This window comes from Arachis ipaensis, chromosome B1 (genome assembly GCF_059453495.1).
Source record: "Arachis ipaensis isolate K30076 ecotype BB chromosome B1, ASM5945349v1, whole genome shotgun sequence".
Lineage (NCBI taxonomy): Eukaryota > Viridiplantae > Streptophyta > Magnoliopsida > Fabales > Fabaceae > Arachis > Arachis ipaensis.
Window position 1 is genome coordinate 43004876 of NC_142436.1, and position 12002 is coordinate 43016877.

At 36.5% G+C, this 12002-nt stretch overlaps 1 protein-coding gene and 1 non-coding gene across 2 annotated transcripts in view; one reads left to right on the forward strand and one right to left on the reverse strand.

Moving 5' to 3' along the window:
- The window catches only part of LOC148576359 (protein DJ-1 homolog D-like), a 28342-nt gene that overhangs the window by 4301 nt on the left and 12039 nt on the right, over positions 1–12002 (forward strand). The window lies entirely within an intron of this gene.
- Positions 6463–6570, reverse strand: LOC148576360 (small nucleolar RNA R71). Its single transcript, XR_015904511.1, has one exon. It is a non-coding gene; the product is annotated as a small nucleolar RNA R71 (small nucleolar RNA).

The following is a 12002-nucleotide window of genomic DNA, read 5'->3' on the forward strand; positions in this document are numbered from 1 at the left end:
AGGATTGGATGAAGACAGTAGGAAAGCAGAGGTTTAGAGGGACAAAAGCATCTCTATACGCTTATCTGAAATTCTCACCAATGAATTACATAAGTACCACTATCCTATTTTATATTTTATTTATCTTTTAATTATTAAATCTCCATAACCATTTGAATCCGCCTGACTGAGATTTACAAGGTGACCATAGCTTGCTTCAAGCCGACAATCTCCATGGGATCGACCCTTACTCACGTAAAGTTTATTACTTGGACGACCCAGTGCACTTGCTGGTTAGTTGTACGAAGTTGTGAAACATAATTAAGAACATGAACGTACGTATTGAGTTTTTAGCGCCGTTACCAAGGAAGGAATGATCACGATTTCGCACACCAAGTTTTTGGCGCCATTGCTGGGGATTGTTCGAGTTTGAACAACTGACGGTTCATCTTGTTGCTCAGATTAGGTAACTTTATTTTAATTTTAAGTTTTTGTTTTTATTCTTTTAATTTTCGAAAAACTTCCAAAAAAAAATTTAATTTATGTTCTTCAGAATTTTTAAGAAAGAATTCTAGAGTTTCTTGAAGCATGTTGAAGCCTGGCTGGCTGTAAAGCCATGTCTAAATTCTTTTGGACTGAGGCTTCCAAACCATCAGCATAGAGGCAAGTTAATTTGATGACTTAGCTGTTGGATGTCTGATTTACATGCTGAAGCTTGGCTGGCCATTGGCCATGTCTAGTGTTTTGGACCGGAGCTTTCACTGAAAGCTTGGCTGGCTAGTGAGCCATGTCTAATTCCTGGACTGAAACTTCAGACTAAGAGTGCAAGATTCCTGGAATTCATATTAAAAATTTTGAAACCTTATTTTTCTCTTTCAAATAATTTTCGAAAAATACCAAAAAAATCTTTAAAATCATAAAATCAAAAAATAATTTTATGTTTTTCTTGTTTTGTTTGAGTCTTGAGTCAAATTGTAAGTTTGGTGTCAATTGCATGTTTATATTCTTCTTGCATTTTTCGAAAACTCATGCATATGTTCTTCATGATCTTCAAGTTGTTCTTGATGAATCCTCTTGTTTGATCTTCATATTTTCTTGTTTTGCATCTTTTCTTGTTTTCCATATGCAATTTTAATTTGTTAGAGTCTAATTATTGAAAATTTCTAAGTTTGGTGTCTTGCATGTTTTTCTTTTCTTAAAAATTTTTCAAAAATAAGTTCTTGGTGTTCATCTTGACATTCAAAGTGTTCTTGGTGTTCGTCTTGACATTCATAGTGTTCTTGCATGCATCATGTGTTTTGATTCAAAATTTTCATGCATTGAGTCTTTTTGTTGTTTTTCTCTTTCATCATTAAAAATTCAAAAATAAAAAAAATATCTTTCCCTTTTTCTCCATAAATTTTCGAAAATTTGAGTTGACTTTTTCAAAACTTTTTAAAATTTAGTTGTTTCTTATGAGTCAAATCAAATTTTCAATTTAAAAATTCTATCTTTTTCAAATCTTTTTCAAAAATCAAATCTTTTTCATTTTTTCTTTTATGATTTTCGAAAATTTTCAAAATTTATTTTCAAAATCTTCTTCTTATTTTTGTTTCATATTTTCGAAATTAATGCTAACAATTAATGTGATTGATTCAAAATTTTTAAGGTTGTTACTTGCCTATTAAGAAAGGTTCAATCTTTAAACTCTAGAATCATATCTTTTTAGTTTCTTGTTAGTCAAGTAATCAACTTTAATTTTAAAAATCAAATATTTTTAAATTTCTTTTTCAAAATAAGTTTCAATCACATCTTTTTCAAAATTTAATTTCAAAATATTTTCTAACTTCTTTTCTAACTTCTTATCTTTTCAAATTTGATTTTCAAATTTTTTTCAATTAACTACTTGACTTTTTGTTTGATTTTAAAAGTTTACTATTTCAATCATATCTTTTTCAAAACTACCTAACTAACCCTCTCTTTCTAATTTTCGAAAATCCCTTCCCTCTTTTTTTCAAAATTCCTTTTTAATTAACTAATTGCTTTAAACTTTAATTTAATTTAATTTAATTTTTTTAATTTTTCAAATTTTCACTTTAATTTTAAATTAAAAATAAAAATATTTTATTTTAATTTGTTTAATTTTCAAAATTCTCTCCCTCTCACCACCTTCTGTTTATTTATTCACCTACTAACACCTCTCTTTCACCCAAGAATTCGAACCTACTCCTCACCCTTGTGTTTGGATTCTCCATCTTCTATTCATATCTTCTTCTACTCACATAAAGGAATCTCTATACTGTGACATAGAGGATTCCATATTTTCATTTCTGTTTTCTTCTTTTTCATATGAGCAGGAACAAGGATAAGAACATTCTTGTTGAAGCTGATTGATGAGCGGATAATTTATACGCTTTTTGGCATTGTTTCTTGTATGTTTTTAGTAGAATCTAGTTACTTTTAGGGATGTTTTCATTAGTTTTTATATTAAATTCACATTTCTGGACTTTACTATGAGTTTGTGTATTTTTCTGTGATTTCAGGTATTTTCTGGCTGAAATTGAGGGACTTGAGCAAAAATCAGATTCAAAGGTTGAAGAAGGACTGCTGATGCTGTTGGATTCTGACATTCCTACACTCAAAAGTGGATTTTCTGGAGCTACAGAACTCAAAATGGCACGCTTCCAATTGCGTTAAAAAGTAGACATCCAGGGCTTTCCAGCAATGTATAATAGTCCATACTTTGGCTGAGTTTAGACGACGTAAAAGGGCGTTGAACGCCAGTTCTACGCTGCTGTCTGGAGTTAAACGCCAGAAACAAGTCACAAACCAGAGTTGAACGCCAGAAATACGTTACAACCTGGCGTTCAACTCCAGAAAGAGCCTCTGCACGTGTAACATTCAAGCTCAGCCCAAGCACACACCAAGTGGGCCCCGAAAGTGGATTTATGCATCAATTACTTACTTCTGTAAACCCTAGTAGCTAGTTTATTATAAATAGGACTTTTTACTATTGTATTAGACATCTTTGGATTATATTTTGATCTATTGATCACGTTTGGGGGCTGGCCACTCGGCCATGCCTACCCTCTATTCACTTATGTATTTTCATACGGTAGAGTTTCTGCACTCCATAGATTAAGGTGTGGAGCTCTGCTGTTCCTCAAAGATTAATGCAAAGTACTACTATTTTTCTATTCAATTCAACTTATTCTGCTTCTAAGATATTCATTCGCACTTCAACCTGAATGTGATGAACGTGACAATCATCATCATTCCCTATGAACGCGTTCCTGACAACCACTTCCGTTCTACTTTAGATTGAATGAGTATCTCTTGGATTTCTTAATCAGAATCTTCGTGGTGTAAGCTAGATTGATGGCGGCATTCATGAGAGTCCGGAAAGTCTAAACCTTGTCTGTGGTATTTTGAGTAGGACTCTGGGATTGAATGACTGTGACGAGCTTCAAACTCGCGAGTACTGGGCGTAGTGACAGACGCAAAAGGAGGGTGAATCCTATTCCAGTATGATCGAGAACCTCAGATGATTAGCCGTGCTGTGACAGAGCATTTGGACCATTTTCACAAGAGGATGGGATGCAGCCATTGACAAGGGTGATGCCTCCAGACGATTAGCCATGCAGTGACAGCGCATCGGACCATTTTCCAGAGAGGATCAAAAGTAGCCATTGCCAATTATGATGTCCTTACATAAAGCCAGCCATAGAAAGGAGTAAGACTGATTGGATGAAGACAGCAGGAAAGCAGAGGTTTAGAGGGACGAAAGCATCTCCATGCATTTATCTGAAACTCTCACCTAGGATTTACATAAGTATTTCTATCCCTATTTTATTATTAATATTCGAAAACTCCATAACCATTCTATATCCGCCTGACTGAGATTTACAAGATGACCATAGTTTGCTTCATACCAACAATCTCCGTGGGATCGACCCTTACTCGCGTAAGGTTTATTACTTGGACGACCCAGTGCACTTGCTGGTTAGTTGTGCGAAGTTGTGATAAAAAGTTGAGATTACAATTGAGCGTACCATGTTGATGGCGCCATTGATGATCATAATTTCGTGCACCAAGTTTTTGGTGCCGTTGCCGGGGATTGTTCGAGTTTGGACAACTGACGGTTCATCTTGTTGCTCAGATTGGGTAACTTTCTTTTCGTTTTCTTTTCAAAAAGTATTCAAAAATTTTTCAAAAATCTTTCAAAAAATTTCTCCTTTGTTTTCGAAAAAAATTTTTAAAATAAAAATGTTTTTAAAAATATATTTTTCAGAATTTTTAAGAATGAATTCTAGTGTTTCATGAAGCATGTTGAAGCCTGGCTGACTGTAAAGCCATGTCTAATCCTTCTGGGTAGGGAATGCCAGATGTTCATGTCTGAGTTACATACTAAAGCTTGGCTGGCTATTAAGCCATGCCTAACCCTTTGATTGGAGCTTTAGACTAAAGAGCATAAGATTCCTGGAATTCATATAAAAAAATTTTGGAATCCTTATTTTCCTTTTCAAAATGATTTTCGAAAAAAAAATAAAAAGAAAATACAAAAAAAAATTTCATAAAATCATAAAAATCAAAAAAATTATTTTATGTTTCTTGTTTGAGTCTTGAGTCAAGTTGAAAGTTTGGTGTCAATTGCATGTTCATCTTGCATTTTTTGAAAAATTCATGCATTCATGGTGTTCTTCATGATCTTCAAGTTGTTCTTGGTAAGTCTTCTTGTTTGATCTTGATGTTTTCTTGTTTTGCATCTTTTCTTATTTTTCATGTGCATTTTTCCATTCATAGTGTCTAAACATGAAAGATTTCTAAGTTTGGTGTCTTGCATATTTTCTTTGCATATAAAAATTTTCAAAAATAAGTCTTGATGCTCATCATGACATTCAAAGTGTTCTTGGTGTTCATCTTGACATTCATAGCATTCTTGCATGCATTCATTGTTTTGATCCAAAATTTTCATGCATTGAGTCTTTTCATGTTTTTCCCTCTCATCATTAAAAATTCAAAAATAAAAAAAATATCTTTCCCTTTTTCACTCATAAATTTCGAAAATTTGAGTTGACTTTTTCAAAACTTTTTAAAATCTAGTTGTTTCTTATGAGTCAAATCAAATTTTCAATTTAAAAATCTTATCTTTTTCAAAATCTTTTTCAAAAATCATATCTTTTTCACTCTTCTTATTTATTTTCAAAAATTTTTAAAATATTTTTCAAAAATCTTTTTCTTATCTTTATCTCCTAATTTTCGAAAATAACATCATCAATTAATGTTTTGATTCAAAAATTTCAAGTTTGTTACTTGCTTGTTAAGAAAGATTCAAACTTTGAGTTCTAGAATCATATCTTATGATTTCTTGTGAATCAAGTCATTAATTGTGATTTTAAAAATCAAATCTTTTTCAAAACTAATTTCAATCATATCTTTTCAAAAATATCTCTTTATCTTATCTTTTTTCAAAAATTTGATTTTAAAATATCTTTTCTAACTTCTTATCTTCTTATCTTTTCAAAATTTGATTTTCAAAATTTGTTTCAACTAACTAACTAACTTTTTATTTGTTTCTTATCTTTTTCAAAACTACCTAACTAACTCTTTCTCTCTCTAATTTTCGAAAATATCCTCCCTCTTTTTCAAAATTTCTTTTTAATTAACTAATTATTTTAACTTTTGATTTTAAAATTTCAAAAATTACTAACCTTTTTCAAAAACTATTTTCGAAAACCACTAACTCTTTTTCAAAAATTATTTTCGAAAATTCACTTCCCCCTCTCATCTTCTTCTATTTGTTTATTTATTTACTAACATCTCTTCCTCACTCACCAAAAATCCGAACCCCATCTCTCTCTCTGAGTTCAGATTTTCTCTTCTTCTTTTCTTCTATTCACACAGGAACCTCTATACTGTGGTAAAAAGGATCCCTATTATTATTATTATTTTTCTGGCCCTCTTTTTCATATGAGCAGGAGCAAAGACAAGAATATTCTTGTAGAAGCAGATCCAGAACCTGAAAGGACTCTGAAGAGGAAACTAAGAGAAGCTAAATTACAACAATCCAGCAAGCACCTTTCAAAAATTTTCGAACAAGAAGAGGAGATGGCAGCCGAAAATAATAATAATGCAAGGAGAATGCTTGGTGACTTTACTGCACCTAATTCCAATTTACATGGAAGAAGCATCTCCATTCTTGCCATTGGAGCAAACAATTTTGAGCTGAAACCTCAATTAGTTTCTCTAATGCAGCAGAACTGCAAGTTTCATGGACTTCCATCTGAAGATCCTTTTCAATTCTTAACTGAATTCTTGCAGATATGTGATACTGTTAAGACTAATGGAGTAGATCCTGAAGTCTACAGGCTCATGCTTTTCCCTTTTGCTGTAAGAGACAGAGCTAGAGTATGGTTGGACTCTCAACCTAAGGATAGCCTGAACTCTTGGGATAAGCTGGTCAAGGCTTTCTTAGCCAAGTTTTTTCCTCCTCAAAAGCTGAGTAAGCTTAGAGTAGATGTTCAGACCTTCAGACAGAAAGAAGGTGAATCCCTCTATGAAGCTTGGGAGAGATACAAAGGACTGACCAAAAAGTGTCCTTCTGACATGCTTTCAGAATGGACCATCCTGGATATATTCTATGATGGTCTGTCTGAATTAGCTAAGATGTCATTGGATACTTTTGCAGGTGGATCCATTCACCTAAAGAAAACGCCTGTAGAAGCTCAAGAACTCATTGACATGGTTGCTAATAACCAGTTCATGTACACTTCTGAGAGGAATCCTGTGAGTAATGGGACGCCTCAGAAGAAGGAAGTTCTTGAAATTGATACTCTGAATGCCATATTGGCTCAGAATAAAATATTGACTCAGCAAGTCAATATGATTTCTCAGAGTCTGAATGGAATGCAAGCTGCATCCAACAGTACTCAAGAGGCAACTTCTGAAGAAGAAGCTTATGATCCTGAAAACCCTGCAATAGCAAAGGTGAATTACATGGGTGAACCTTATGGAAACACCTATAATCCCTTATGGAGAAATCACCCAAATCTCTCATGGAATGATCAACAAAGGCCTCAACAAGGCTTTAAAAATGGTGGAAGAAATAGGTTTAACAATAGTAAACCTTTTCCATCATCCACTCAGCAACAGACAGAGAACTCTGAACTAAATACCTCTAATTTAGCAAACTTAGTCTCTGATCTATCTAAGGCCACTGTGAGTTTCATGAATGAAACAAGATCCTCCATTAGAAATTTGGAAGCACAAGTGGGCCAGCTCAGTAAAAGGATCACTGAAATCCCTCCAAGTACTCTCCCAAGCAATACAGAAGAGAATCCAAAAGGAGAGTGCAAGGCCATTGAAATGACCATCATGGCCGAAACCACAAAAGAGGAGGAGGACATGAATCCCAAGGAGGAAGACCTCCTGGGACGTCCAGTGATCAATAAGGAGTTTCCCTCTGAGGAACCAAAGGAATCTGAGACTCAACTAGAGACCATAGAGATTCCATTAAACCTCCTTATGCCATTCATAAGCTCTGATGAGTATTCCTCTTCTGAAGAGAATGAGGATGTTACTAAGGAGCAAGTTACCAAGTACCTTGGTGCAATCATGAAGCTGAATGCCAAATTATTTGGTATTGATACTTGGGAAGATGAACTTTCCTTGTTCACCAATGAACTAAGTGATTTGGATCAACTGACATTGCCTCAGAAGAAACAGGATCCTGGAAAGTTCTTAATACCTTGTACCATAGGCACCATGATCTTTGAAAAGGCTCTGTGTGACCTTGGTTCAGGGATAAATCTCATGCCCCTCTCTGTAATAGAGAAACTGGGAATCTATGGGGTGCAAGCTGCTAAAATCTCATTAAAGATGGCAGATAATTCAAGAAAACAGGCTTATGGACAAGTAGAGGACGTGTTAGTAAAGGTTGAAGGCCTTTACATCCCTGCTGATTTCATAGTCCTGGATACTGGGAGGGATGAGGATGAATCCATCATCCTTGGAAGACCCTTCCTAGCCACAGCAAGAGCTGTGATTGATATTGACAGAGGTGAATTAGTCCTTTAATTGAATGAGGACTCCCTTGTGTTTACAACTCAAGGTTACCCTTCTGCAAACATGGAGAGGAAGCATAAAAAGCTTCTCTCACTGCAGAGTCAACCAAAGCCCCCACAGTCAAACTCTAAGTTTGGTGTTGGGAGGCCACAACCAAACTCTAAGTTTGGTGTTGAACTCCCATATCCAAACTCTAAGTTTGGTGTTAGGAAGTCTCAACAATGCTCTGAACATCTGTGAGGCTCCATGAGAGCCCACTGTCAAGCTATTGACATTAAAGAAGTGCTTGTTGGGAGGCAACCCAATTTTTATCTAATTTCTATTTTTATTGTTTTTCATGTTTTATTAGGTTCATGATCATGTGGAGTCACAAAATAAATAAAAAAATTGAAAACGGAATCAAAAACAGTAGAAGAAAAATCACACCCTGGAGGAAGACCTTACTGGCGTTTAAACGCCAGTAAGATGCATCTGGCTGGCGTTCAACGCCAGAACAGAATATGGTTCTGGCGCTGAACGCCCAAAATGGGCAGCATCTGGGCGTTTGAACGCCAGAATTGCACCCTGGAGAAGAGTTGGCGCTGAACGCCCAGAACAAGCATGGTTCTGGCGTTCAACGCCAGAAATGGGCAACAAATGGGTGTTCAACGCCTAGAACAAGCACCAATCTGGCGCTGAACACCCAAAGTTGTGTGCAAGGGCATTTTGCATGCCTAATTGGGTGCAAGGTTGTAAATCCTTGAACACCTCAGGATCTGTGGACCCCACAAGATCCCCACCTACCTCCACTTACTTATTCTCACCCCTCTTTCACACAATCCCATAAACACTCTTCCTCAAAACTCTTCACCAATCACCTCAATCTCTCTTCCCTATCACCACTTCACCACTCACATCCATCCACTCTTCCCCATAAACCTACCTCATAAACACCACCTACCTTCAAAATTCAAAATCAATTTCCCACCCAAACCCACCCTATATGGCCGAAACCTTACCACCTCCCTTCCCTATATATAGCCTTCCATTCCTCCTCATTTTCACACAACACAACCCTCTCTTCCCCTTCTTGGCCGAAACACATCTCTCTCCCTCTCCTCCATTTCTTCTTCTTCTTCATCTCTTCTTTCTTCTCTTGCTCGAGGGCGAGCAAAATTCTAAGTTTGGTGTGGTAAAAGCATAAGCTTTTTGTTTTTCCATTACCATTGATGGCACCTAAGACCGGAGAATCCTCTAGAAAAGGGAAAGGGAAGACAAAAGCTTCCACCTCCGATTCATGGGAGATGGAAAGATTCATCTCTAAAGCTCATCAAGACCACTTCTATGATGTTGTGGCCAAGAAGAAGGTGATCCCTGAGGTCCCTTTCAAGCTCAAGAAGAATGAGTATCCGAAGATCCGACATGAAATCCAAAGAAGAGGTTAGGAAGTTCTAACAAAACCCATCCAATAAGTCGGCATCCTAATGGTTCAAGAGTTCTATGCCAATGCATGGATCACTAGGAACCATGATCAAAGTAAGAACCCGGACCCAAAGAATTATCTCACCATGGTTCGGGGGAAATACTTAGATTTTAGCCCGAAAAATGTGAGGTTGGCGTTTAACTTGCCTATGATGCAAGGACATGCACGCCCCTACACTAGAAAGGGTCAACTTTAATCAAAGGTTGGACCAAGTCCTCATGGACATATGTGTGGAAGGAGCTCAATGGAAGATTGACTTCAAAGGCAAGCCGGTTCAACTAAGAAGACTGGACCTCAAGCCTGTGGCTAGAGGATGGTTGGAGTTCATCCAACGCTCCATCATCCCCACTAGCAACCAATCTGAAGTTACTGTGGATCGGGCCATCATGATTCATAGCATCATGATTGGAGAGGAAGTAGAAGTTCATGAAGTCATCTCTCTTGAACTCTACAAAATGGCCGAAAAGTCCTCCCCCATGGCAAGGCTAGCTTTTCCTCATCTTATTTGCCATCTATGTTACTCAGCTGGAGCTTTCATAGAAGGAGACATTCCCATTGAGGAACAGAAGCCCATCACTAAGAAAAGGATGGAGTAAGCAAGAGATCCCATTCATGGAGCTCAAGAGGCGCAGGAAGCTCATCACCATGAGATCCCGGAGATGCCTCAAATGCATTTTCCTCCACAAAACTATTGGGAGCAAATCAACACCTCCCTAGGAGAATTAAGTTCCAACATGGGACAACTAAGGGTGGAACATCAAGAGCACTCCATCATCCTTCATGAAATAAGAGAAGATCAAAAAGCAATGAGGGAGGAGCAACAAAGACAAGGAAGAGACATAGAAGAGCTCAAGGACATCATTGGTTCCTCAAGAAGGAAACGCCACCATCACTAAGGTGGACTCATTCCTTGTTCTTATATTCTCTGTTTTTCATTTTCTATGATAAGTGCTTATCTAAGTTTGTGTCTTATTACATGATCATTAGTATTTAGTAACTATGCCTTAAAGTAGTGAATATGAATCCATCACCTCTCTTAAATGAAAACTGTTTTAATTCAAAAGAACAAGAAGTACATGAGTTTCGAATTTATCCTTGAACTTAGTTTAATTATATTGATGTGGTGACAATGCTTCTTGTTTTCTGAATGAATGCTTGAACAGCGCATATGTCTTTTGAAGTTGTTGTTTAAGAATGTTAAATATGTTGGCTCTTGAAAGAATGATGATAAGGAGACATGTTATTTGATAATCTGAAAAATCATAAAAATGATTCTTGAAGCAAGAAAAAGCAGCAAAGAACATAGCTTGCAGAAAAAAAAATAGGCAAAAAAAAAATAGAAAGAAAAAGAAAAAGCAAGCAGAAAAAGCCAAAAGCTCTTAAAACCAAGAGGCAAGAGCAAAAAGCCAATAACCCTTAAAACCAAAAGGCAAGGGTAAATAAAAAGGATCCCAAGGCTTTGAGCATCAGTGGATAGGAGGGCCTAAAGGAATAAAATCCTGGCCTAAGCGGCTAAACCAAGCTGTCCCTAACCATGTGCTTGTGGCGTGAAGGTGTCAAGTGAAAACTTGAGACTGAGCGGTTAAAGTCAAGGTCCAAAGCAAAAGAAGAGTGTGCTTAAGAACCCTGGACACCTCTAATTGGGGACTTTAGCAAAGCTGAGTCACAATCTGAAAAGGTTCACCCAATTATGTGTCTGTGGCATTTATGTATCCGGTGGTAATACTGGAAAACAAAGTGCTTAGGGCCACGGCCAAGACTCATAAAATAGCTGTGTTCAAGAATCATCATACTGAACTAGGAGAATCAATAACACTATCTGAACTCTGAGTTCCTATAGATGCCAATCATTCTGAACTTCAATGGATAAAGTGAGATGCCAAAACTATTCAAGAGGCAAAAAAGCTACAAGTCCCGCTCATTTAATTGGAGCTCTGTTTCATTAATAGTTTGGAATTTATAGTATATTCTCTTCTTTTTATCCTATTTGATTTTCAGTTGCTTGGGGACAAGCAACAATTTAAGTTTGGTGTTGTGATGAGCGGATAATTTATACGCTTTTTGGCATTGTTTTTAGTATGTTTTTAGTAGAATCTAGTTACTTTTAGGGATGTTTTCATTAGTTTTTATGTTAAATTCACATTTCTGGACTTTACTATGAGTTTGTGTGTTTTTCTGTGATTTCAGGTTTTTTCTGGCTGAAATTGAGGGACTTGAGCAAAAATCAGATTCAGAGGTTGAAGAAGGACTGCTGATGCTGTTGGATTCTGACCTCCCTACAATCAAAGTAGATTTTCTGGAGCTACAGAACTCAAAATGGCGCGCTTCCAATTGTGTTGGAAAGTAGACATCCAGGGCTTTCCAGCAATGTATAATAGTCCATACTTTGGCCGAGTTTAGATAACGTAAAAGGGCATTGAACGCCAGTTCTACGCTGCTGTCTGGAGTTAAACGCCAGAAACAAGTCACAAACCAGAGTTGAACGTCAGAAATACGTTACAACCTGGCGTTCAACTCC